This window comes from Zootoca vivipara, chromosome 14 (assembly GCF_963506605.1).
Source record: "Zootoca vivipara chromosome 14, rZooViv1.1, whole genome shotgun sequence".
NCBI lineage: Eukaryota > Metazoa > Chordata > Lepidosauria > Squamata > Lacertidae > Zootoca > Zootoca vivipara.
The window spans coordinates 37,025,603-37,051,408 of record NC_083289.1 but is presented as its reverse complement, the minus strand read 5'-3'; the positions used below and the strand labels follow the sequence as shown (position 1 = coordinate 37,051,408).

The following is a 25,806-nucleotide window of genomic DNA, read 5'->3' as shown; positions in this document are numbered from 1 at the left end:
GTAGCTAGTTTGTGGTGCACAGAGTCATACATCTTTAACCTCTACCTACAAATGAAACCAGGGAGCAACTGCTGCCAATGAAGTTTAATTATGCTTATTAGGTGAGGAGAGGTCATGATACCACTGGAGGCTAGTCCACTAGGGTGAATGGGACACTCAATCTCAAACTGCCTGCAGCCACACTGCATCTGCCTACCTTCTGACTTACAACTAGTCAATGGGATGATACAGGTTATCAGTTTCCTCCTCTGTAGTCCCGTTATCGTCTTTGTAGAACTCACCAGAGAGGAGGATGGAGGCAAAACTAGAATGAGTTGGTTTCACCTGTCATTGGTTCCGGCTCCATGCACTGTTGGTCTCTTTGCTTTCCACCCCACCAGACATGCACCACTATTTGATGCATCAATTCTCTTCTGCTGAACATTATCTACTCTGCTTGTGAGACAGAAGTTTGGGAGGAAATGTTTCCCCAGAAATACTGTAAGCATACCAGAAATAAACATGCAGCTGTACAAAGGCCATGCCCCTGTTGCCCTGAGGAAGGTGGCTTACTGTTATTTGACCTGAAGATTTACGGGAAAGAATGGGGGGAAAGTAAGAAATAGGAAAGCAAATCTATGCCTGGCAAGCTCACTTCTACGGTAGAAGCTTATCACTATTCTCACCAACAAATACTTTACTGGATGGGAGGAGTAAAAGAGGAAATATAAAAAAAATAGACCAAACCTTAGTTCAGGAAGCCCAAATGTTCCAAAAGACCTAAAGGACCTTCTTATGCATGCAACCTGTAGTTCTATTCTCTCCTTGTTTTATGTGCCCATGTGCCTTCTTTTAATCCTTCTTTGCCTTGCAGGAAAAAGATGAGGCTGAGAGTTATTCACAACCAGCATGCTTGCACTCCAGAGCTGCTGTTGTACTTTTACATTGCGGTTGCCAGGCAATGGCTACAAGCTGACTCCAAAGCAGCAGGCAGCAACCAGGCAGAATACTAATCAATGGAGCAATAAACTTGCCCTCCCCAATGCTCACAAAAATGAGACCTGCCCCCTAAAACAGCAGCTTAAGCAACTAAAGTTTTAAGATTACCTATGTGCAAAGTAAATTGAAAAGCAAAACCTTAGGCTTCTATGCTGGAGGAAGTTTAGGTATTACTAGACAGTAAGCTTGTGGGCAGGAGGAGTTTATTGGTGACAAAATCTGCCAACTTGCTCACTAAACCAGACTTTCAAAAGTACTTGGAGATACAGGCAACAGGTGCTGTACAATCAACAGCAAGCAACAATAATTGGAGGGGGCAGTCTGAGGAGGTGGTGGATCAGCATCCCATAAAGTAAACTCCAAGCAAATTCCACAGGCTGAAGCCAGTACTTGTTCTATCACTTTTCAGTCTCTCTGAAAGTTTTATTCCCTTACAATAGAGGTTTCTGCTTTTCTGCCTTATCCACAGGCCACTTTAGAATTTTGGTAGGTGCAAGCTTGAGTGTACAGCTGCAGCCTCCTTGGCTGTCCACACTTCCATCCCTGGTTGTCCACCCCCTCAGTCACCTTAACAGTAGGGTAAGCACAACAAAAAATATTGTCTTCTACCTATATGGATTTCAATGAATTGTTTTCACACAATAGAGAATTATCTAATGTAATTTGTTTTCTCATTAATAGACAGAGAATCACTGAGTGGGGAAGCAGACAGAGGATTTTTTTGACATAGAAGTGGACATGTAAAATGGCAATTGTTAATCAATGTTCCAACCCTCCATGTAACACGTTAAAACACATACTGAAGGCTCAAGTTACAATACCTTGTTTCTTTTCTTTAAACAATTTTTTAAACATTTTCAATATAAAATATAATTTTTGATGGATGTAGAAAACTGATTTGAATAGTTATAGTAAAATATGCAGAAAAGTATGATATGTAAAATGAACCATGGAAGGAGAAGACGTTTGTAAAGTTTGTAAAATGTTTATTTTGAAATGTATAAAAAAAACTTAATGGAATTATTACAAAAATTATTACAAAATATTCAAAGCATACACTACAAGATAACACTAGGCTATATTATATAGCTACTTCTCAATCTGCTAGGTGTTGTTTTCTTGATCTTCCATCCCAGGCATCTCAGGTTCACTTTTTCCCACTCACAAAGTCCAGAAGTAGTTCTGGAATTATTACTATTATATAATAATAATAATAATAATAATAATAATAATAATAATAATATATCCAAGATGGTCCTTTTCCAGTCCAATGTGATAAATTTCTCTCCAATGATTCCAGCAGATCTTAATACAAGTCCCTCTTTCTCTGCTTTTTCCATTTCCCCCTAACATCAGTTGTTAGAGATTTAGAGGCTTCTTGTTATGGACTTGGAGCTGGAAGGGAAGTGGCTATCTCCACCATCTGCAATCATCACCAAACTCCTCTGGTTGTAAATCCATTTATCTCTCCTGGCATGACAACAGCTTCCTTTGTCTGTCTTGGTCTTCTAGACAGCTGCAAAGACACACAGCCTAATCCATCATCAGCAGGTGTCTCCCACTCAGAGGTGTGAGAGGTGTCAGTTCCTCTTTGGCACTGAGAGGTGTCTCCACCATGCATAGGTGGCAAGGCCTGCTTGGCACATAGGCTCTGGGATGGTGCCATGGGAGTGGTTCCGGGTTTGTTCTGGCTATATGCAATTTTCGCTTCATGTGCAATCCCTAGAACCTAACTCCCACATAAGTTCCAAGGTGACTGCACTTCCATAAAGAATTATGAATGTCACAAACTAAATTTCATTAGCAAAGGCATGCTTTCTCTTAACTGGAAATTCCCTGTCTTATTTTTAAAACAGAACTCACCAACTGACCCTTCAGCTACTGTAATGATGAGCAAGTTTCTATCCCTCATTAGTGTTGCTCTCAGAACAGGACCTTATGGCAAAGTCTAGGGTTGCACTCAGCCAAATGAGCAAGAGGACCCCCAAACACAGAAGAGCTAGCTTTTCACATTTTGAAGCAAGCAAAATAATACTTCTTACCATCTAAAGAGGGGTCCCTGTGAAACTATTACATCCAGAGTTTAAAATTACAAAACAACACAACTGTACCTCTTGGGTGAAGTCGAAAACCTACATATTTGCAGGCAGGTGTACCTAAATACTTACATAGAAACATTTCTGCTTCCTCGGCTGTGATTTAACTAAATATCTGTTCTCATCCAGTATGGTACAGTGACAAATTAACAATATAAAAGTTCTACTATCCAAATGCAATTTGGAACAGGAAGGCAGAAAGTAAAAAAGTCAAACTTCCAGACTGGGCTCTAGCGGCTATGTATGAGAAATACAAAAACACCCTGCATAGATAAAAAATACTCACACACATCTAGAGATGCCTTCAAAGCAGATATTTTTTCATCAGGGAAGAAACCAATACTATTGTACCAGGGAATCACTAAAAACCTGTATTGGAAGATTTCTCTACAAGCATTCGGATAACACATGGGAGTAGGAGAAAGTTCCTTCATGAGGTAGCTATCCCAACATGAATATGTTAACGTTGTAGCCATCAAGATAGTTGTTTCCCCAAGAAAACATAATTTAGGAAGCAACATAAGGTTTATCTACACATTCATAAAAAGAACTCAGTATAGCCCTCCTAGGAAAGTGTCACCTCAAAATGTACATAAAGAAACCACATAAACCACTGTGTGTCTGAATGCCCCTCATTTCAATCCCAGGCTCTGCATGTAAAACATAACAATGCCAGGGAGAACGGTTATAATCTACTAGTTTCGTTGACATGCTAGTTTTCATTATTAAGTAGGTAAATTAGGGGAAGGGGCATTCAAACAATATCTGTGTTGGCATTCTGATTCTAAGCTCATAAATGAGTTCTAAGATTTTGATATTTTTAAACTTTGGAACTATTGAGAATTTACAGAGCCTCTGAGGAGCTATCTGGGGATTAGGTACTTTGATTTATTTCTCAACTCCCCCTTCTGAGCATTCAAGTTCTGCCTCTGGGTTCCTTGTGGCTTCTTATGACTCACTACCAAGATTCAGCATGTTACTTTTTGATTACTCACCTCATTGATGAATCAGAGTGTAGGAACCACATATTAAATCACTTAACAAAATAATGGGGAAGGGAGTCGTTTTTATTATGCTGTGGGTATTTTCACAAAAGTATATTTCTGGATGATGCATTCATTTGCCTGTCTCCATAAAGTGATTTTGCCTACTTGGGAGGAGGACAGAAAGTTTTCCCAATAGCAATATATTGACTTCATGTGTGGCACATAGGGAGACAAAGTGTCAGTTGCTCATAGAGGCAATAGGTGCAAAACACTTGTATTTAAGAATGGATAATTCTGTTAATTTTGGTTTCTCTCAATTTATCATTTTTCCAGTCTTCAGTTTGAAACACTCCCACTTCAGTTTGAGATTTGTTTTTAAGTCCTCAAAAAAATTCATGAGCATTTTAGTGGACATTTCTTCTTTTACAAACATGAAAAGGTCAGCAGTGGGAAAAGATATCCACTCACTATTTGTTGCTGAGCAGATAAGTACAGTGGTACCTCGGTTTAAGAACAGTCCAGTTTAAGAATGATTCGGTTCACAAACTCCGCAAAACCGAAAATAGTGTCCCGGTTTGAGAACTTTACCTCGGTCTAAGAACAGAATCCGAATGGTGGAAGGGCACTGGCGGCAGGAAGCCTCATTAGAGAAAGTGTGTCTCGGTTTAAGAACGGTTTTGATTTAATAATGGACTTCTGGAACAGATTAAGTTCGTAAACTGAGGTACCACTGTATTATGTTCTCAAAAATAGTGGGACATAGAAATCAGCCTTCATGTTGATAAAACACTTTTCTGCATTAGTGCTGATAAACTCAAGTTTTGATGATTTTCTGCCACCCTGTGCATTCTAAATGTGACCCTAATAAACTAAGCATGCACACACCAATAATAAATGCACAGTTGTGTTGTAGCGAATTACAAAATGTTATATACCTCATGCATGAATTATAACATGCTCCAGCAAAATTATTGGGGCCCCACAGAGAGAAAATTTCTGGATTCAACCCTAGTTTCAACACAGAAGACATTATGCAAATGAATGGTAGGACATACTTGGGATACCAGTATCCGTGCTAACATTGCTGCCAACACACAAAAGCTCCATTTAAAACAAAATTAAGTGAATGCTGCTGATACCCTTAGAATGGAAGGTTTTTCTCCAAGGTGGTCTTCTATGAAACAACATTGCACAGTCCTAGTGCTAACTTGGAGTGGGCCATGACTCAGAAGGGAGTTTGCAAAAAATGACCTGGTTTTGGTTTCATAATTATCTCAATTTCCACATTAAATCCACTCCATTAACAAGTCTTGTTACAATTTCTTTAGCTGCTTGAAATACAGGGCTGGCAGCATGAAAAATTAAACTTTGGAAAGAGGGTTTTTTGCCACTTTTAGTACAGCCAGAAATAAAGATTATGTAATATGAATTCAGCTGACTCTGCTGTCAAAGGCGCGTGAGGAAAATCACTATATTGGCCTTGTAGAAAATCTGAAGGGGAGAAAAACGAGTTTGTTTTGGTCAGTAAAGTGAGTAGATGTGACTCAGCCTCAGAGGGAGCAGAAACACTGAGTAAGAAGGCACTATTTATACCAAAGGCCCTTTATGGATCTTAACCACTAAATTATACAAAAAAATCTGGTCATGACTCCACAGGAAAGAATGAAACTTAAGGACTATTTTTCTCACACTTGACACACACACACACACACACACACACACACACACACCCTCTCCCCTAATAAAGTAAGCCCTTTCAGGCTGAAATATTACTATGCTTTTAAAAACAGGGCCTGAAATCCAGCTCAATATTTTAGAATCTGAGGGCTTTTTAGGAATAGGTCTATGCCTTACCAAGCATGTAGGCTTAGTTCTTTTTTCAAACCTATCATCAGAGCAAAAGGGACAAACTAATCAGGAGGAATATTCCACAACAAGAATCCATGGTAAAAAGACAAGTCCATGTAGGAGAAGAAGTGATCCGCTACCGGATAATGAGCTTGTACACTAGGAAGGCCAGTAAGCACATTAACTTCGATAGTAAGGTATGGACCAGAACGTCCCTTGTTCAAATATCATCTTAACAATGAACTGGATCCTCTTATGCAAGCCAGCTTCAGACTCCATGATGATATAATACTAATGAAGAGAATGACTTGCCTTATGGCTGTTGTATTGGTTACTGACACAGATACATGAAGTTCTTTGAGAATCTGGAAAGCACTACAGAAATACTAGAGATGAAAATGACAGCTTTAATAGTTCACATTCTAAAGAAAGTCATAAGCTTTGGCCTGTAGCTTCAGACTGAACATCAGTTCCCTCCTAAGAAGAAAACACTTCTTCACATTAAGACTTGGAATGATGGGAAGGTGGGTCATCCTGACAGAAGTGGGGTCCCCTTGGTAATTGTATTACCGATACTTTAAAATTGTGCCTCATTTTTAATCCAAATGGGACTAGCTTCAGCAGTTTATAATCCGCAGCCATTTATTTTCCTATAAAGTGTTGTACTGGCACATAACCAAACCACCAATATACCTGTATACACCACATAGCTTTTAAAACAGGAATGGGCATAATCTGTGACTATGAAAAGTAAATTCGACATTCACAGCAAGTTATGAAAGTCTGCATAATGTTTGTTTGTTTATTAAATTTGTGTACAGCCCTTCATCCAAAGATCTCAGAGCAGTTCAAAGCATAAAAATACAAGGTAAAAACACAAAATACACAATAAAACAAGAACAAAACAAAACAAAACAATACCCCCCAAAACAAAATGCACATTGCAGCATTTAGAGTTTCATAGTTTCTAGAATATTTTGGCAAAGACTGGGAAATAAGATAGTAGAAGAGAAACTGGTCATAGGACAAGAAAATCATCCTTGGGGAAGGGATAGGGGGTTGCTTTCCCTGCTTTCTGAGACTTTTATATTGGCAGACATTGTTGTCATAATCCCAGAATACAGCAGTGACCAGGATACCAAGTCAAAGGCTACAGTTTCACCAGAAAATGCTACAGTGGCACCAGCTAAGGAGCCAGACCAGGTTCCTGATGGTATTGATGATGGGATCGAGGAACCCAAGGCTAGCTATAGATGGGGTCTTCATTGGTGCCATCTTTTAATTCTGAAGAACTGAGTGCCTTCCAAACTGCCTTGCCAATCCAACAGTGGAAGAAGCAGAAGCAGAAGCAGAAGCAGCAGCAGCAGCAGCAGCAGCAGCAGCAGCAGAAGAGGAAGAAGAAGAAGAAGAAGAAGAAGAAGAAGAAGAAGAAGAAGAAGAAGAAGAAGAAGAAGAAGAAGAAGAAGAAGAAGAAGAAGAAGAAGAAGAAGAAGAAGAAGAGGGGTTTGGATTTGGATTTGATATCCCGCTTTATCACTATCCTTTGCCTTCCTCTCTCACAACAAACACTCTGTGAGGTGAGTGGGGCTGAGAGACTTCAGAGAAGTGTGACTAGCCCAAGGTTACCCAGCAGCTGCATGTGGAGGAGCGGAGACAAAAATCTGGTCCCCCAGATTACGAGTCTACCGCTCTTAACCACTACACCACACTGGCTCTCAAGAAGCACCCAAGGTAAGAGGCCATGGAGGACAGAAGTGCCAAAGCATTGTCCCTTTAAGAAACTTTAGTGCTTCCAAAGGAGATGGAGGCAAGAAGTAGCATACTGGAGGCAGGGTGTGAAAAGGCCCCAGGTCACTTCCAACTTTTGTCAGAGCAAGCTGCTCACTAGGAGCCTAAGAACACAGAATCACAGAGTTGGAAGGGACTATGAGAGTCATCTAATCCAGGCATCCCCAAATTTCGGCCCTCCAGATGTTTTGGACTACAATTCCCATCTTCCCCAACCACTGGTCCTGTTAGCTAGGGATCATAGGAGTTGTGGGCCAAAACATCTGGAGGGCCGCAGTTTGGGGGTGCCTGATCTAATCTAACCCCCTGCAATGCAGGAACATAAGCGGCTGCTGCTGGATCAGGCTAACAGCCCAGTTCTCAGAGTGGCCAACTAGATGCCAATGGAAACCCCACAAACAGGATCTGAGTTCCATAGCTCTCCTGTGATTTCTCTCAACTGGTATTCAGAAACAAAATGCCTTTGACAGTGGATGAAGAACACATCTGTAAGGGTTAGTAGTCACTGATAGCTTTATCCTCCTCCATTCATTTGCCAAATCCTCTTTTAAAGCCATGTAAATTGGTGGCCATGGTCTTGCATGGGAGTAAATTCCATAGTTTAACTATGTTTAACTATTGGTACAGTACTACAACAACTGACCCACCTTGCTCCATGGGACTATCAATAGGTCTAGGACAGGAGAACGGTATTTACATTTTCACACTGTGATTCTTATCAAGGAAAGACAGAAACTAGAGATCTTCGGTCACAATGACCATCAGGTGTTGTTTAACTCCAGTTCTTATCAATCCCAGCCAGAATTGCCAATGATCAGGGATGATGGGAGCTGTATTCCAAACAGTTGGTGGGCCACCAGGGGTTTAGTGAACAATGGCTCAGAAAGTCAAATTCTCAAGTATTCTCAAACTGTTTTTGAGTTGTAAACGGCTTAGTGCTCTTATTGTAAGAACAGTGAGTGTGAAGCCGTGGTGGATCAGACAAAATATCCATTTGCTCCAATATACCACTAGATACTGGTCCATTGGGTATAGTAGGCCACTGTACCATCAACTTGCACCTTCCTGCCTTCTTACTCACAATGAGTGCAGATCGACCCTGGCTGTCAGCTTTTTCCATCTCCTTACGGGAAAGGTGACAAAACTAGAATTAGTTGGCTCTGACTATTGTTGACTCTACTAACTGTTTGCGCTCTCTGGCTTCTGACCTACCAGTCCCAATGGACAGCAGTCACCGTTACAACATCCTCTTTCACAGTGTAGTCAACAGGAAGTCCACAAGCAGAGTTTTAAACCAACAGACCTCCCTCACTGTTGTTCTCCTCACCCCATCTCCAGATATTGGTATTCATTGGCATGCTGTCTCTGAAAATGGAGGTTCCATTTAATTAGTAGGCAACAGATCTAGCCTGCATGTGTTGTGTCTAATGCCCTTTCAAAGTCATCCAAACCAGGGGCCATTAGTTGTAATTTCTTGTGAGAACAGATTGACAAAGTTATCTGTCTGTTTAGAATCTATTGTTGATCTATTGATATATTGTTAATCAACTTCATTGAGAAACAAAAACAAACATCCCTTTTATTTACTTTTTTCATGCCGTGTCACATTTTTAAAGTATTAATAGTGTCCCTGATCAATCTTTCCTTGTATGGAAGGTGCTCCAAGCCCTTGATCACTCTGGTTCCCTTTTTTGCACCTTTTACACCTTTTACACAATCTTACAAATGTGACACAGAAGAATGTATTGCATTAACAGCAAAATCATATGCATGTCTATTCAGAAGTCCCACTGAGATCAATGGGGGTTACTCCTAGGTTAGTGTGTATTGGATTGCGATCTAATGTATTTGGCATTGTTCTATATGTGTGTCCCTGTGATCTGCCCCAAATCACAAAAGTAGACTATGGTGCAGCAAGGTGCTAAACCAGACCTCCTAAAACAAGTATAAAACAAGTATGAAATACTGAGTTATACTGTGCTAGATCTATCTGAAGAAGTGTGCTTGCACACGAAAGCTCATACCAAAATAAAAACTTAGTTGATCTTTAAGGTGCTGCTGGAAGGAATTTTTTTATTTTGTTTTGTGCTAGATGAGGTATTGGATGGAATTTCAGCCTCACAGATATCAAATTGCTCTTCCAGGCTTGTAAGAGCTTATCTAAAACCTTTTGGCTATAATCCTATGCACACATCCTTACAAGTTAAGCATCACTAAACCCAGTGAAACTTACTTCTGAGTAAACATGCATCAGATTGCGCTGTAAAGTTGTTTATGACCCCAAATCCTATTCACTGTCCTTTTTTTAAAAAAGAAGGCAGAAGTAGACATTTAGCATCGACCAATGGCGCCAAGAGCAGATGATTTGCTATTTATACAGGCTCCAATCTCTATTAAATATTTAGGCACCAAACTGTAAAAAGGAAGCACAAGACATACTAGTGAATAATTTGAGTGCATTATAAAAAGCCTGGAGGGGGAAAGGGATTTTTTTTGGGCCACGTTCCCAATCTTATTAATTGGGAAGACAGCCTTGAAAAAAAATTCTATTTTTCCCTGAATCATTATCCACTCTTCTGAATCTATCATATGAAAACAGTTATATAAAAGAATAAATTATATTTGTAATGGCAAGAACCCCAGAATAAAACTAGAAACTGTGATGTTCCCATATAAAGATAGGAGACAGCTATCTGTTCCAAATTTTAAAAGTTTACTACTGCGCCAAATCAAATTCACTACATACCAACATTGCCATATAAAAGGTGCTCCACCCAAGCAATCTTGGAAACTAATAACCCCCCCCCCAAAAAAATCAACACTATCCACTTAATGTATGGGACAGCTAGTCAACTTAAGAATGCAGGAGCGGTTCTAATAACTCATTAAACACATGGCAACAACAACAACAACATGGAGATTGTTAGTGGAATTTTAAAGTGTTACTATCATTTATTTATTTATTTTATTTTAGAAAAACAGATTTCCCAACACAGGGATTCTGCTTTATGAAAAGATCAAAGATTTCCAGAATTCTGGAAATATTTTTCTTATTTGTATAATCAGCTTATAACCTCTTCAGCGGAGACTGTGCATTCTAATTTGTTATACACTAGGTGCTTGTGTGTGTTTAACTTTCAGGTTTTCAAAAGTCTGATAGATGTCAGGAAATATAGAAAGTAATTGCATATAAACAAAACTGATCCAGGGAAGTGAATGTTCATTGAAAGTCTGGGAAGAAATATATAATTAACCTTCTAGCGGAAAACTCTGATTACCAACACTATACTGAAGTACCTAGATTATATAATTTGTAATGCTCATCAACAGGAAGTCAAGCAATCTACCCACACATTTTAAAACTTGTCTTGCTCTTAACTTATTTAAGAATAGCATGCAATATGGGGGAAATTACAGTATTCTGCTGATACATTATAACCTATGGAAAATGTGGCTCACTCTTTCTATTCCAAATCAGGGCTCATGAGACAATGTGTTAGGGAAATGCATTTAGAAGAAAACAGATGCCAAGATTGCATTGAGGGGAATACAGTACTATGAAGATTACTCCCCATTATATTTTTATACATATTGTGCGGGTTCCCGTAAGTCATTCCCATGTTTTAAAGGGGGGTGGGGGGTAACAAAGGAAGAATTCATACATATATGTATTTCCCATACAGCCATAGGTATCCATAGTTTCCAGAGTGGCTTCGCAGGCCTTTCTTGACTTTCTTGGGATTAGACATGTGAACAAACTCTATCCTAAATTACACTTAGAAGCATTCCCATATGGAAATGCTCCTCTGGCTTCAATGGGTAGAGCATGGGTAGCAACCCTGCCAGATATTTATTTATTCAACTGAATTCTTTGATTGTTTATGGACTATAATAATTTCTTTATTATAAATTTCATTTATATCCTCCCTTTTTAAGCAGAACTTCAAGCAGCAGTGACCAAACAAGCTGAACCTCAGCATGGTCCTAGAATCAGGAAGAAGGATAAGGTTGCTTCGGGTAACTGATTTTGAGTGCCATCTAAAGGGTAACAAATTGCATCCAGCTTATTCTCAATTACTCTGGAGGGGATTTATATCTCAGAAGGCAAAGTAACTTAGGCACCTTGACTTGGGATGAAGCACACTATGTACTGTTTTGCCTCAGACAACAAAATGTCTTAGGCCCCACCTTGTTGGTTCTAATTTTATTCTATCCCAAGTAGCCTATAATACTTTGAAATATGTTTTAAATTATCTTAAACCATAAATTTAAACTATAAATTATTATAGAGTGAAAGTGACTGAACAAGGGCCTTCTCAGTAGTGGCACCCACCCTGTGAAAAGCCCTTCCATCAGATGTCAAGGACATAAACAACTGCTTGACTCTTAGAAGACATCTGAAGGCAGCCCTGTATCAGGAAGTTCTTAATGTTTGATGTTTTACTGGGTTTTTATATTTTGTTGGAAGCCGACCAGAGTGGCTAGGGCAATCCAGTCAGATGGGCAGGGTATTATTATTATTATTATTACTACTACTACTACTACTATTACTCTTGCATTGGCCAATGACTTAGCAAAAGTGAGCAAGTGTGTATATCAAGATTAATAACAAGATGTTATTACCATAACAAGTTTTAGAAACAAAGTTTTATAAGTCGATTGCAACTTATGCTTATTTTACTTATGGCAATCACAACCTTACGCAGATCACAAATAAATAAATAAATAAAAAGGGGTGGAAGAACCTTTCTTGCCAGGCTCTGGAGGCTCTTCTGAGATCTCACGGGGCTGTCTGAGAGCTTGCAAGATTCTGTGGGAGCATCCTGAGGCCTTGTGTGACCATCCCAGAGCTCTGTAAGCAAGGTGCAAGGCTTAAAAAGCAACTTCCACAAAGGGTTTTCCTTTCAAAAAACAGGTTTTTTTGAGTCCTGTGCCTTGCTTGCAAGGCTCTGGATTGTTCATGGAAGGCCTCCAGGAAGCTCCTGCGAGATCTCAGGCAGATCTTGTGAGATCTTGGACAGCTGAGGTAGATCTGTTGTGTGTGTGTTCTGACTTTGCATGATTTTGTGCACAAACCCCCAGAACGTAACCCAAGCATAAGTTGAGACCTGTTATTACCATAACAGGTTTGGTACATATGTAGTTTTTAGTGATGTATTATGTGTACTTGAACAGTGGACATAAATAATTATTTACTGATCTATATTTGTTTCAATACATAATGTACCATTCTTTTTGTTTGATGTTTAAAATATTGATTTCTTAATTTTTGGTTCTCTCTTACATGGGGGCATGTTATACATGGAAAAATACGGTACTCACTATTTGATGTTTTTTAGCAACTAGGAGTCAAGGTGTGTTTTATCATATTAAAAATGCCTAGCAGTTTGTAATCTCAAAATCAATTTGAATGAAAATGCCATTCACCACACACACACACACACACACACAGCATAAACGCACCCACCATCAGGGCAGTCTTGAGCAGGTCGGGCGCCCTGCCGCTGAGGGGCGGAGATCGTTCCGGCCCCCCCCCACCCTTGCAGGGAGCAGCATGGTTTCCGCACGGCTTAGCCGCGCGGCACCCGGCCTACCAGCCCAGCCCCCTAGCACACCGCGCCGCCGGGGCTCTACCTAGAGCCGGCCCTGCTCACCATAACTGTTCATTCTATTAAGTTGTTATAACCCCATGCAGAATTCAAGTGCTTTGGAAGCCTTTAAAACTGTTACTGCAACAGATCAAAACACATCCAGCCTTTATTTTACTGGCATTCATTAGTGGTTGAATAAAGGATAAAAGAATTTGAATAAGGAAGTTTCTGCCTACCAAACAGTTCTGCCTGAAATTCTAATGTTGTGTGTTTCACCCAAATAAAATCTACTGAAAAGAATAAATATGAATGCATTCTGCATTATTTGGGGCTTGACAGGTTTTCTCTCAACTTCTTTGAGCCTGACACATTGGTCAAGTACTGAGACCCTAACACTAGGGAAATGGCAAGTTTCCACTGCCACAACACAGTCAATGAGATATTTGCTCTCTGGAGTGTTTCTGCTCACTGAACACAGTGGGAACAACAACCACAAATAGGCATGTGCATGTTTACTACATATTGTACAAAGGTCCTTGTCACATTAAGGTTTGACTGGGACACAGGGACATCCAGTACAGCCCAGTGTGGAGACAGGTCTGAATTTCACCTTAAGAGGCCTGTGAGCATAGCTGTTTCCTTGTAACTGATCTTTGAGTGGCCTCTCCTATACATGCATGATGCCAAAGGTAGAACTGCAATGCACAGCCATCACAAAGAAAAGTGCATACAGTCTCTTTCTCTCTGAAATGAGTAACTGTTATAAGTAACAGTGGACATCTACTGAACAGTGACTCTTTGGGGAGATTAGCAACTAAACATAACAAATGAATATTCTTGCTAGTTAGCATGAAAAGGGATGGAAACTCTTTGTTGACCAGCAGGTAATGGCTTTTTCCACCTGTCTTGCCCCACCCTCTAGCCCTAAGAGCCTTCATATGGGAGCTGTTTCCAGAGGAAGAACTGTGAGGAGGGAGAGACTCTGCCATTGGGGTGGAATGGGGGTGGATTCACCTGTGCTGCCCCACCTCCAGTCCAAGGAATCTTGAGAAAGGAGTTGCTGCCACAGGCATTATGTGTATGTATTTTAATGAGCTGAACAGAAGAAAATACTAAGAGTCATGGGGGTGTGAAGAGTGTGTGTATGAACTTAACAGTGCTTAGTTTATTCTTGACTGCTGTTTTGGTAACGTTGTTAATATTGTTTTATAGATTTGATTTGTTAATCATATATTATGATTTTTGCTTTAATTTAGATGTTTAGCTTATTTTTAGTTGTTGCTTTGTTAACAGTGTTTAATAGATTGTAATTGTTTCACTGATTATTTCTTAATTATTCTATGTGATTTATACTGCATTTGTGATACTCTATTATGTTCTATCATGTTATCATTTATTGTTTGCAAGCTGCTTTGGGAATGAAAACTGGCATGAAATATAACCAATGAATCAATAATACCACAGAGTTGTACAGGTAATAGATAATCAGACCATAGAAATATAATTGGTAGAGAGAGCTCTGTGTGATGGCATTTCCCATCTTCTGGAGAGGGCTTCCTGTTCCCCCCTCCCTCCCTCCGTTTTGTTAACAGTGTTTTATATTAATTATTTTAATTATTTTCTATGATTTATGGTGTATTTGTGATGTTCTGTTTTATTATGTTACTGTTATTTATTGTTTGTAAGCTGCTTTGATATTTATTTGACTGAAAAGCAGCATAGAAATACAATAAACCAAACTTTAGGCATCTGGTTGGCAACTGTGAAAACAGGGAGCTGGACTAAGTGGGCCACTGGCCTGATTCAGCAGGCTCTTCTTACGTTCTTAATGCATAATAACATCAACTTATAGGTGCAGGTGGATGTTAAGGTCTGCCCACAGCATACAAATATTTGGACTTTGGACTTTTTTCTTAAAATGCCTCCATTCTACCACAACAATTCATAAGTTTCATGAAAATAATTAAAAGTTACAGCCTCTCATAGCTTTATCAGTATTTTCATCTGAATTGCTCTTTCTTCCTCTGAGGAAGGGCTGTAGCTTAGTGGTAGAGCATCTGCTTTGCAGAAGGTCCCAGGTTCAATCCCAGGCATCTCAAGGTAGGGCTGGGAGAGAACAATGTGGACCAATGGCCGGACTCAGTCAAAGGCAGCTTCCTGGGTTCCTGATTATTCATAACATATTCATGTAAAATAGTTAGAGAAACAAATATTGATGGTGATGGTGAAGTAAACTTTGAAGGGTGTGTACAGATTATGACAACAAAGTGAATAATGTACTAAATTCCATAAACACAATGTTTAAATCATTTGCATTTTTCTCTGTTCATAACTTATCTGTAAAAGGTTTTTCCCCACTATCAAAAGACTGCATGCATAGTAACAAACTCATTCCTCCATGTTTTTTTTCATTATCTGTCATCCTGATATTCTGAGGAAATGATCAAAGTAACAAACGTTTGCATGTGATTTACTATGGATATTTAAGTTCTTCCATACTTCTAAAGCTAAGTGGCATACTGGCCAAATGCAGAGGAAACTAGGTTATATTAGGTTTAATCGTTCCAGAGGTCCATTCTTAACCTGAAACTGTTCTTAACCTGAGGTACCACTTTAGCTAACGGGGCCTCCTGCTGCTGCCGCGTCACCACCGCACGATTTCTGTTCTCATCCTGGGGCAAAGTTCTTAACCCAAGGTACTACTTCCGGGTTAGCAGAGTCTGTAACCCGAGGTGTTTGTAACCTGTAAGCAAAATTTGACTAAAAATGGAGTTAAGGGGCAGGAGGTGAGGGGCACGCAGCAAAAAAACCTTGTGGTTCAGATCGCCACGAACCCTAACAATGCTACTTGCATTGAGGTAGATAACAGTCCTTCTACTTGACATTTGTTGGCATCTGCCTCTCTCGAGAAACAACGGAGTGCGCCTCCGGGGGTGAAGTGAAACTGCTCGGAGGTCCTGGGCTTCCCAGATGACAAGACCTCTGTCTCAGTCTCACTTATGTGGTCTAAAGGAAAGCAGAGCAAGACATTTGGCACCAGCTTGGCTGCAGGAGTTGCTGGAAGGAGGTACAGTAGTGCCTCGCTAGACGAAATTAATTCGTTCCACGGGTCTTTTCTTATAGCGAAAAATTCGTCTAGCGAATCCCATAGGAATGCATTGAATTTTTTTTGAATTTTTTTTTTGCCCATAGGAACGCATTAATTGAATTTCAATGCATTCCTATGGGAAACCGCGATTCGCTAGACAAATTTTTCATAAAATGCATTCGTCTAGCGAGGTAACCTCCGCTCGAAAAATCCTTTCGTTAAGCGGAAATTTCGTTAAGCAGGGCATTCGTTAAGCAAGGCACCACTGTATACAAGATTCCATCCAACCATCTTAGGGAGTTCACTCAGGTTGCCAGCACTGATGACTAAAAGAAAAAGTAAGTGTGTGGCAAGCACTGAACCTATGCCCACTAAGCAAGACCATATCCCCCCCCCTTTCCAGGGATGCCATCATCTCTGCCTCACCAGCTGAAGCTTGATCAACCAAAACTGTGGCTTAGAATAATAGAATATTCTAGTGTTCGAAGGGACCATGAGTGTCATCTAGTCCAACCACCTGCAATGCAGGAATATCTTGCCCAACGTGAAACTTGAACCCACAACCCTGAGATTAAGAGTTTCATGCTCTACTGACTGAGCCACAAATCACTCATACACAGGCGAGGAACAGGATGCCTAAACCACCCTAACCACCCTTAAAATAATACTAACTCAGTATGAACAGAAAAGATTTCCCATCCCACCTGCATTGCCCAAATAGATAACTGAGGGCAAGACTTGCCCAGACCTTGGAAGGGTCTGCATCTTAAGTGGAAATTGAAACCAGATCTCCAATACTACACACTTCTCCATATCATAGAATCTTGAGAGTTGGAAGGGACATAAGGATCATCTAGTCCAACCCCCTGCGATGCAGGAATCTCAGCTAAAGCATCAATAACAGATGGCCATCCAACCTCTGCTTAAAAACCTCCAATGGAGAGTCCTTCTTGTGGGAGTCTGTTCCATGGCCAAACAACTCTTACTGTCAGAAAGTTCTTTCCAAAGAACCAATCTTGTAGCCCACCAAGACCCCTAGATTTTTTTTACGTGTCCTGCTAGTAAGCCAGGTGTCCTCCTTCCCATATTTATGCATCTGGTTTCCCTGCCTAAGTGCAGAACCTTACATTTGTCCCTAATGAAATTCATTTTGTTAGCATTTTTTAAACTGAAGTGTAAAAATGGAACATTTCTAGTACATTGTTTGGCTGGCTACTAAGACATGCAATTAACCCACCTTTGGGGTGGGACAGGTTGTGGGTTCTTCGTTGCATTTGTAAATCACACTATAAAATAGGCAGTCATGCTAAGTAGTATAGAAAATTTATAAATCTCCTACTCTCTATCCCTTTCACTTCTGACCTGGTTTCTTATAAAAAATATTTTTTAAAAAAATGTGTTGATACTGAAGACCATAACTGGATGTTTTCTAATCTTCCTAACAGTCATAGAATGAAAATCAACCCCAGATGCTTGCTGCATATCTGAATTATAAACCCTATTCATAGAAGGAGGAGTCCTTTCCAATTTTGATGCCAAGGAAGAGGTGGGACTCCAGAATGAAAAAGGACACAGGGGAAATGAGGAAAATGAGATGAACACAGAAATGGAACAGGAGTTGTGGAGAAAGAAGAAGAACCCAGACAAGGGCGTCAAAAGCAGAGAGACAGAAGGCAGGAAGTGCCTAACTAGGATGGAGACAGAGATACTACAAACTCATGGTGACGTCATGCTGGACTTAGAGCAGTTTCCAAAACAGTTCCAAACTGTGGGAGATGAGGGGAAAAACTTGAGAAATAATAATGAGATGAGTCTTTATTCTTGGAACTACAGCCTGTCAGATTTGAAGAGCTGACTAACTCTGCTCCAGTTTTCCTTCTGCTTCATTTTAATTGGCAGAATATGCTCTGGGAAATAGGAAGATGGGGATGGGGGAAAACATGCTGTAAGATTTTGAGGCAAGATCAGAAAGGCAAACAGTTATATGCTATTTTCTTTATCAACATTCATAACAGAGGTTCAGTAGCCGAGGAGGATATAATGTACCCCCTGTTTTTACCCCCCCACCCCCAAACACAGCCTGGGTTAAATATATAAATGAAAACTGAGAGCACACAGGAAAGCAAATGAAAAATAGATAAAACCCATACAGGCTAAATAGTTCTGATGCTTGTCATTCTTGTTTCTCAGGCTGTTCCCATTAGCACTTTACTATTCAGTTTTCAGGGGATGACTGGATCAAGCACGATAGTTATTAATAAAAATGTGAGGACTGGAAGGATGTGGAAAGTTTTTATTTAAATTTGGAGACAGCAGGGTGGAGAGCAACCCTGCAGAGCCAAAAATACTCCCAGATTGTTCAGCAAGGATGAGGAACTAGTGGCCCTCTAGAATTTGCTAGATATCAACTCCCACCATCATCCCTGACTTTTTGATAATGCTGGTCTGGGGCTGATGGGCATTAGGGAGTCCAACATAAGCTATCCAAATATAAAAGAAATATGAAGATGGTCTGAATGTAATGATAAAAATGTTATTGTTGCATGCATGAGCCTCAGGCTTATGCACTCTTCTCTTGCACAGCTACAAGGAAGAAATTGGAAGCTTTTGCTTCTGTTTTCAATTAATCTTTGTTTAATGTTGCATCTGAACCCTAAACTGTGGTTAATTATGAACTATGGTTAATTTTAACTATGGTTAATTTTTTAAAAATGGCATTTTAACTCATTGTAATGCCACTAGAGATTCAGTTATCTGCACCCATATCACCATGCTATGTCTCTTTGTCTCAGATACGAGACAGATTGTGTATAGTGGTACCTCGGGTTACAGATGCTTCAGGTTACAGACTCTGCTAATCCAGAAATAGTACCTCGGGTTAAGAACTTTGCTTCAGGATGAGAACAGAAATCGCGCGGCGGTGGTGCGGCGGCATCGGGAGGCCCCATTAGCTAAAGTGGTAACTAAGAACAGTTTCAGGTTAAGAACGGACCTCCAGAACGAATTACGTTCTTAACCCGAGGTACCACTGTATAATCATTCTGGACATAGTACTACCGTAGGATGATGAAATCATTGCGTAGTCAGTAACAGCAATGATTTGTTGTACTGGTGGGTGGGCAAGATGAATCCAGCTTCTATGCAGTTATTAATTTCTTATACTAGGTTACTCAGACATGCAGAACAAGAAAACAGACCCAGGGATTCTATATCAATAAATAGACAGCATTGACTCACAGACAACTGCAGTTGATGCTCACCTTTAACCATATACTAGTTACACAGATGACTTGACCCAAGTTCATCCCATATATAGAGTGCAGTGGTACCACGGGTTAAGAACTTAATTTGTTCCGGAGGTCTGTTCTTAACCTGAAACTGTTCTTAACCTGAGGTACCACTTTAGCTAATGGGGCCTCCCACTGCTGCCGCCGCACGATTTCTGTTCTCATGCTGAAGCGAAGTTCTTAACCTGAGGTACTATTTCTGGGTTAGTAGAGTCTTTAAACTGAAGCATCTGTAACCCAAGGTACCACTGTAACAGGTGATTCTGTGAATTCATGAAAGCAAGCCTCCACCTCCTATTTTACCATTTGCCTCAAGCAGAAACAACAGCCCAAAGATGCTTATAATGGGTAGTTCTCAATTTCAGGTTTAAGCAGAGTCACAAAACTACCCGTATGTCATAAATAATTCGGTCCAAGACAATAAATGTGCTATATCAAAAGACATGCAAAATATGTGTAATAGCTGAGGCAGCAGTTTTGAATGGGGAAGCGGTGCAAAAGTGAACATATCACTTTCACAATATTTTTGCAAACTTTTTGACCAGTCAAAAGCCATTTAGACTTTTTAAAAAACCCTACTACTGTTTGGTAGTAGTTTACCCCCTGCTCCTGCACACACACACACACACACACACACACACACACACACACACACACACCAATCTCTAGCCATACTCTCAAATGTAGGCCAAAATGAAATATGTCCCCTGCTCAGTGCCAGATACTTCCACCCACATTCAGATTGCCAAAAACCCAAATAAAATATCCACTCCTTTTGGGGAGTCAAAATCTTTCCAATTCCCAGCAGTGAAAACCTCCACTCTCCCATTTCCAAAATCACTTTCCCAATGGAGCAGTCTCTGCCAATATAAATAATCACAGCATACTAAAAATTGGGACGGGAAATAATAAATTGAACTTAGTACCGTATCAGAATAGGTAAAAACAGGGAGTCTTAACTGATGATATCATTGACTGTTCAGTTCTACAACATTCTCAGTTTAATATCCAAACCCTCATTCTATTTCATGTCTCCTGGAGAATGAAATACTTGGAAACTGTGAAAGGAGCCTGAAACTTAATAAATGCCATGGTCTCCATCAGCTGTTAACTCTGCATACATAAGAGAAGCAGTAATCATGTTCCACAAGGCAGGGCTCCTCAAAAAGAGTAGATAAGTTTTGTTATATAATTCTTATTTGTGACAAGTTGAACTGAGGGCCAAGGACCTACTTCTCTAGTCACGAAGCCAGCAAAGAGACAGCAGTTGCTGCAGTGAGGAGGTTTATGTACTCTGATTATAGTAACAACCGTGTTTTTTGGAGGTTTATGTACTGTCTGGTATTTTTCTATTGAAGTTCAACACTAATGCCAGGAGCATGGACCTAGGTGTGGAAGATCATAGTGGTTTGGTTGAGAAACACTTGGAAGACTGCTACCCCTTAGGTACTTAACAGGGAATGGTTTGCGCAGAGGCTGTTATTGAGGAGGATTGGAGTGGATGAGAAGCACCTGGGAGACTGCTGTCTGAAACTGAGTTTGTACTTGCTCCTCCCACCCCTCAGCTGATTCCTCTTCTACAAACAAGGTCAGAATACCAGCTGCCAGTGCTTCCCCCCCACCCAGGGGATACTCAAGGGTACGCAGTACCGGCACCTTTTTTCTTTTCTTTTTTAAAGTGTAGTATTTACTTTAACAACTTCGTGGTAAGTACCAGCACCTCTTTTTTTGGGGGGGATTATAAGTATGACACCTACTGTAACAACTTCATGATGAATACTGGCACCTATTTTTCTAGAAAAACAGCACCGCCTGCCACTGTTGATGGCATATGAAAAGGTCATACTCTCTTAATTAGGTACTTGGAAATGGGTGGTTTCCAGCAGCTCAGTCCACTACAACAGCAGTGAAAGTCAGCAGAACCACACAAGAAGTTATAACACTAGAGTTAAATGGTACTATATTTGGAATAAGCTCTATCTGTAACATCTTAATGACTAGGTTTTTAGCCAAATGGTTTGTGTAGCTTGACTCCTATTAGAATGTTTTCTTGATTTATTGCTCTTTGGGCATTGGTTTTTTTAAAAAAGAAAGATGTTTTCATGTGATTGACTGGGATGCTCCCTGCGATGAGGGGAAGATCAAGTGTGCTGGTGGCTGTGCTCAAACTTCCAACTAGATGAAAATCTATTGTTAGGGAAGGGCTCAATCTCTCTATGAGACAACTGGGGTGGTGGTGTTTGCATTGCTCAGGTGAGAGATGTGATGGAAATTAATACCCTCCCCCTGATATTATTGGATTGCTTTTATTCAACATACTGATTTTTCTGTGCATGATTATTGGTTGTTGTATGTACTGAGTGTTTTATTTTAGAAAGTATTGAGTGGATGGAGCCTGTGATTAAGGGAAGGAGATGGTGATTGTTGAGTGATTGGGTATGTGAGGATTGTGTGTTTAGATGCATTTTATGTAGTGTGAATGATTTTGATGCCTGTCTTATTACAAGTAAGGGATTTAATAACATTAGCTTTTCTAGACTTAATTTAAGTTGCATTTTGAGGTCCTGTATATGATTTGCTTTTGTGGTTTATTTTTCTTATACACATTTATGTACTTAAGAACTTGCATACATTGTTTTGAGAGAGAGTTTAATTATGTTACTTAAAATTCACTATTAGCAGCAGCACTTAGCATAAGATGTGGAACCTATATCATATTAAGACTTTTTAAAATACATTTTTGTTGGGATATGTAAACTATCTGTAGACTTGTTAAAATAGAGAATCGTATGCAAGTTAAATAGTAATTAAAGCACTCCCTGATTTTTTAAAAGGTTGATGCTTCATCAAAGTGAGGATGCTTTAGTTCCCACTGCTCCATTGCTGCTGGTGGTTCACCTTTACTAAACATAATGATAGCATTGCTATGCCATACCATTTTATGATGACATTATGATGCATTAGAATGTGACTAGTCAATACAGTGCACATGTGTATAGATCAGTTAGGAAGAGCTCACTGAATAAGATAAACATTTAGCCTGTATTTATTTAATGTCACTTATTTTTGTGGTTGCTGACATGTTAGAAATGAAATGAAAGACCACTGAGAAACTGATTGCCATTGTGGCAACTGCTGAAAGTCAAACAAGCCACTGAGGGAAGTTTAAGCACAGTACTATTTTTAACATACTATATAATCTGGGGATACAATTCTACTTCAACAAAACAATTTTTGTTTCCAGTATACTGGAAAATCTTAACTTTTACATTCCTGAGTGTACACTGCTTTAATATAGGACAATTTGGGTCAGACTAATGAATGACCCAGGTGGCGCTGTGGTTAAACCACTGAGCCTAGGGCTTGCTGATCAGAAGGTCGGCGGTTCGAATCCCTGTGACGGGGTGAGCTCCCGTTGCTTGGTCCCAGCTCCTGCCAACCTAGCAGTTCGAAAGCACGTCAAAATGCAAGTAGATAAATAGGAACCGCTACAGCGGGAAGGTAAACGGTGTTTCCGTGTGCTGCTCTGGTTCGCCAGAAGCGGCTTTGTCATGCTGGCCACATGACCTGGAAGCTATACGCCGGCTCCCTCGGCCAATAATGCGAGATGAGCGCGCAACCCCAGAGTCGGTCACGACTGGACCTAATGGTCAGGGGTCCCTTTACCTTTACCTAATGAATGGGACATTTAGTCCATTCTTCTGTCTGCAACAAGCAGATCCAAAGTAAGCATTAGGGCTTTGTGTTGTTGTTTATGATGCTCTTGTTCCTAATGAACGTATTTTGCAGATGATAATATGGTAGCTCAAAAAATCAAAACAATAAGTCTCTTTGGCTTGGCTTTTAGGGATCAGGATTAAGCTGAAGTTGGATGGACTTCCACTGGGCATTTCTTCCCTGCTGCTGCTTGATTTTTAGACTTAAAAATGCTGAAGTGAGACTCAGCTGAAGTGAGACTCAGCTGATCAGGATATTTGGTGCATGTGTGTGTGTGTGTGTGCGCGCGCGCACAAACACACACACACACACACACACGTTGCATGAATGAATATATAAAATATATATTCATGTTACATGAATTCTATCTTTTTATCCTTCTAATATAGGGAACTGAGAAGCAATATGTTCAAAACCCCATGATACAGTCCAAAGCACTTACCACCTGTAACTTAAATATATCTTATATTATATACCGTACTTTTCTATAAGACACCATGTATAAGACGACCCCTATTTTTGGAGCCTCAAAATTTAGAAAATGGGGGGATTGAGCTTTGCAGGGGGAGTATTTGGGGGAAATGCCGAAAATCACTCACCCGCCAGAATGCAGCACACAATCGCTCCCGTTTCAGCAACCACCTATCCGGTGGCTGTTTGTCACCATTAGTCCTCCTGATTGCCGCTGGGCAAGTGGGAGCGTGATTGGCGGCGGCGATCGGGCAGCGGGTAGGTGGTTTCTGCGATGCGAGCGGTTGTGTGCTCCATTACGGCAGATGAACAATTTTCAGCACCCCCCCCCCAACAATCAAGTGGCCAATTGCCACTTAAAATCTCAGGATAGGATCGTGCTTCATTCGTCGGGTGAGCGATTTTCGGCATTGGCCGCTTGATTGTTCCAGGATACAGCAAACTTTAGATGAGTCCTCTGTTTGAAGGACTCTCTAGTCCAGGTCCAGTTAAAAGAAAAAGAATAAGCAGGGACCTTGATGTTACTCATCCCACTTTTAGTCCAAGGACAGCAGATGAAGCAGGTCACAGTCTTTCCCACTATGATGATATTTTTTTCTAAATTTGTATGTGTCCATATGCAAATTTGTATCCTCATTACATAATAATCACAGTAGAGTTTCCAACATAATATCTAAAAACATAATACAAACACAACAAATCATACCATACCAATAAAATCTTATATAAAACCATTACAGCTAAATAGCAGAAGGTCAAACAACAGAGTAAAAAGCAACTTAAATTCTTCAGAAGGTCTGAGAGAATACATATCCTTTAGGCAGGCACCAGAAGTTTAATAACATTAAAGCCATCCATACTGTAAATTATAGAAACAAGGCACCACTTCAAAGAAGAGCCTATCATGTTTTCGAACAGTGTCATGCCTCCAACTAAGGCCCGCCTACCTATCTCAGGGCCTGAGAGAATCTATATAGGAAAATGAAATACCCACTGTTTGACCTTCTTCATAGTCTGAAACTTCCTATACAGAAGCACCAATCACGTCAATTGGAAAATTCCCTGCAATATTCAAGGATATTTCAAATTCCATAAAATTCTGGGGACAGACCATCTTAATCTGCCCTGCACTTCAATGAATTTCCTTTTTTTTTTTTTGGCAACATGCAAGTGATCACCCTAATTACCTCTAGGAGCTAGTTATCCTTTTAAAACCTTACATTTTTCTCTCTGATGCCTTGAGATCTCCTTTGTTTGTCTTTTGAGCCATCCCCCTTCCCAGTGCTGAAGCAACAGCTGCTTGAAGTCTTCCAATAAACCAGGCAGTGTAACCTCTTGCTGCCCCCAGTAGGTCCAATTAACACATCTTCTCTAGGCACAGGCTCCTGCCAACCTAGCAGTTCGAAAGCACATCAAAATGCAAGTCGATAAATAGGAACCCATGGGGTCACGAAGAGTCGGACACGACTAAACGACTAAACAACAACAACTTGTAGTCCCACATTAAATGTTGTTACCTTGCACATGTCTGTGTTTTGCCTGGTAACTGTTGATCTATTTGCAATTACACATCTGAGCAACAATGAAACTAACTTTGAAAGTGTGCACACACAGATGAAGGAAATGTATAGGGAAGTTAGAAAAAAATCACCTTCCCTTTCCTCTGCCATGTGTAGCCCCACTGGCAGTGCTTCAAGCATGTTTTCCTTCACAGAGAAACCTTCATCTACGAAATCATCATTATGAGGCCACCTTGGGAGTAACTGGCTTTAGAAACCACAGGAGTGTACATTCATATATTGAAAAGGTGAGTAAAGGATCTGGAACTTGTTTACTACATCTAGCAAATCTGTTGGGAATTTTATTCTTAGCTTAGCTGCCTGACAATCACATTTCAAAGCACCAGGCTGTGTTGTGGTATATAGAGGAAGCCAATTCAAACAGAAAGATTTTGCT

General features: G+C 40.2%; 1 protein-coding gene across 6 annotated transcripts in view; it reads right to left on the bottom strand.

Annotated features, from left to right (window-relative positions):
• LOC118092933 (ankyrin repeat and fibronectin type-III domain-containing protein 1) overlaps positions 1-25,806 on the bottom strand; it is a 381,090-nt gene that overhangs the window by 164,388 nt on the left and 190,896 nt on the right. The window contains exon 1 of one of the 6 annotated variants that reach the window (XM_060282583.1): positions 727-1,186. The exons of 4 other annotated variants lie outside the window; for them this stretch is intronic. The gene's annotated coding sequence lies outside the window, so the exon portion shown is untranslated. Of the gene's footprint in view, positions 1-726; positions 1,187-25,806 lie in introns of those variants that run through there. One more of the 6 variants, XM_060282582.1, reaches the window with a different exon arrangement.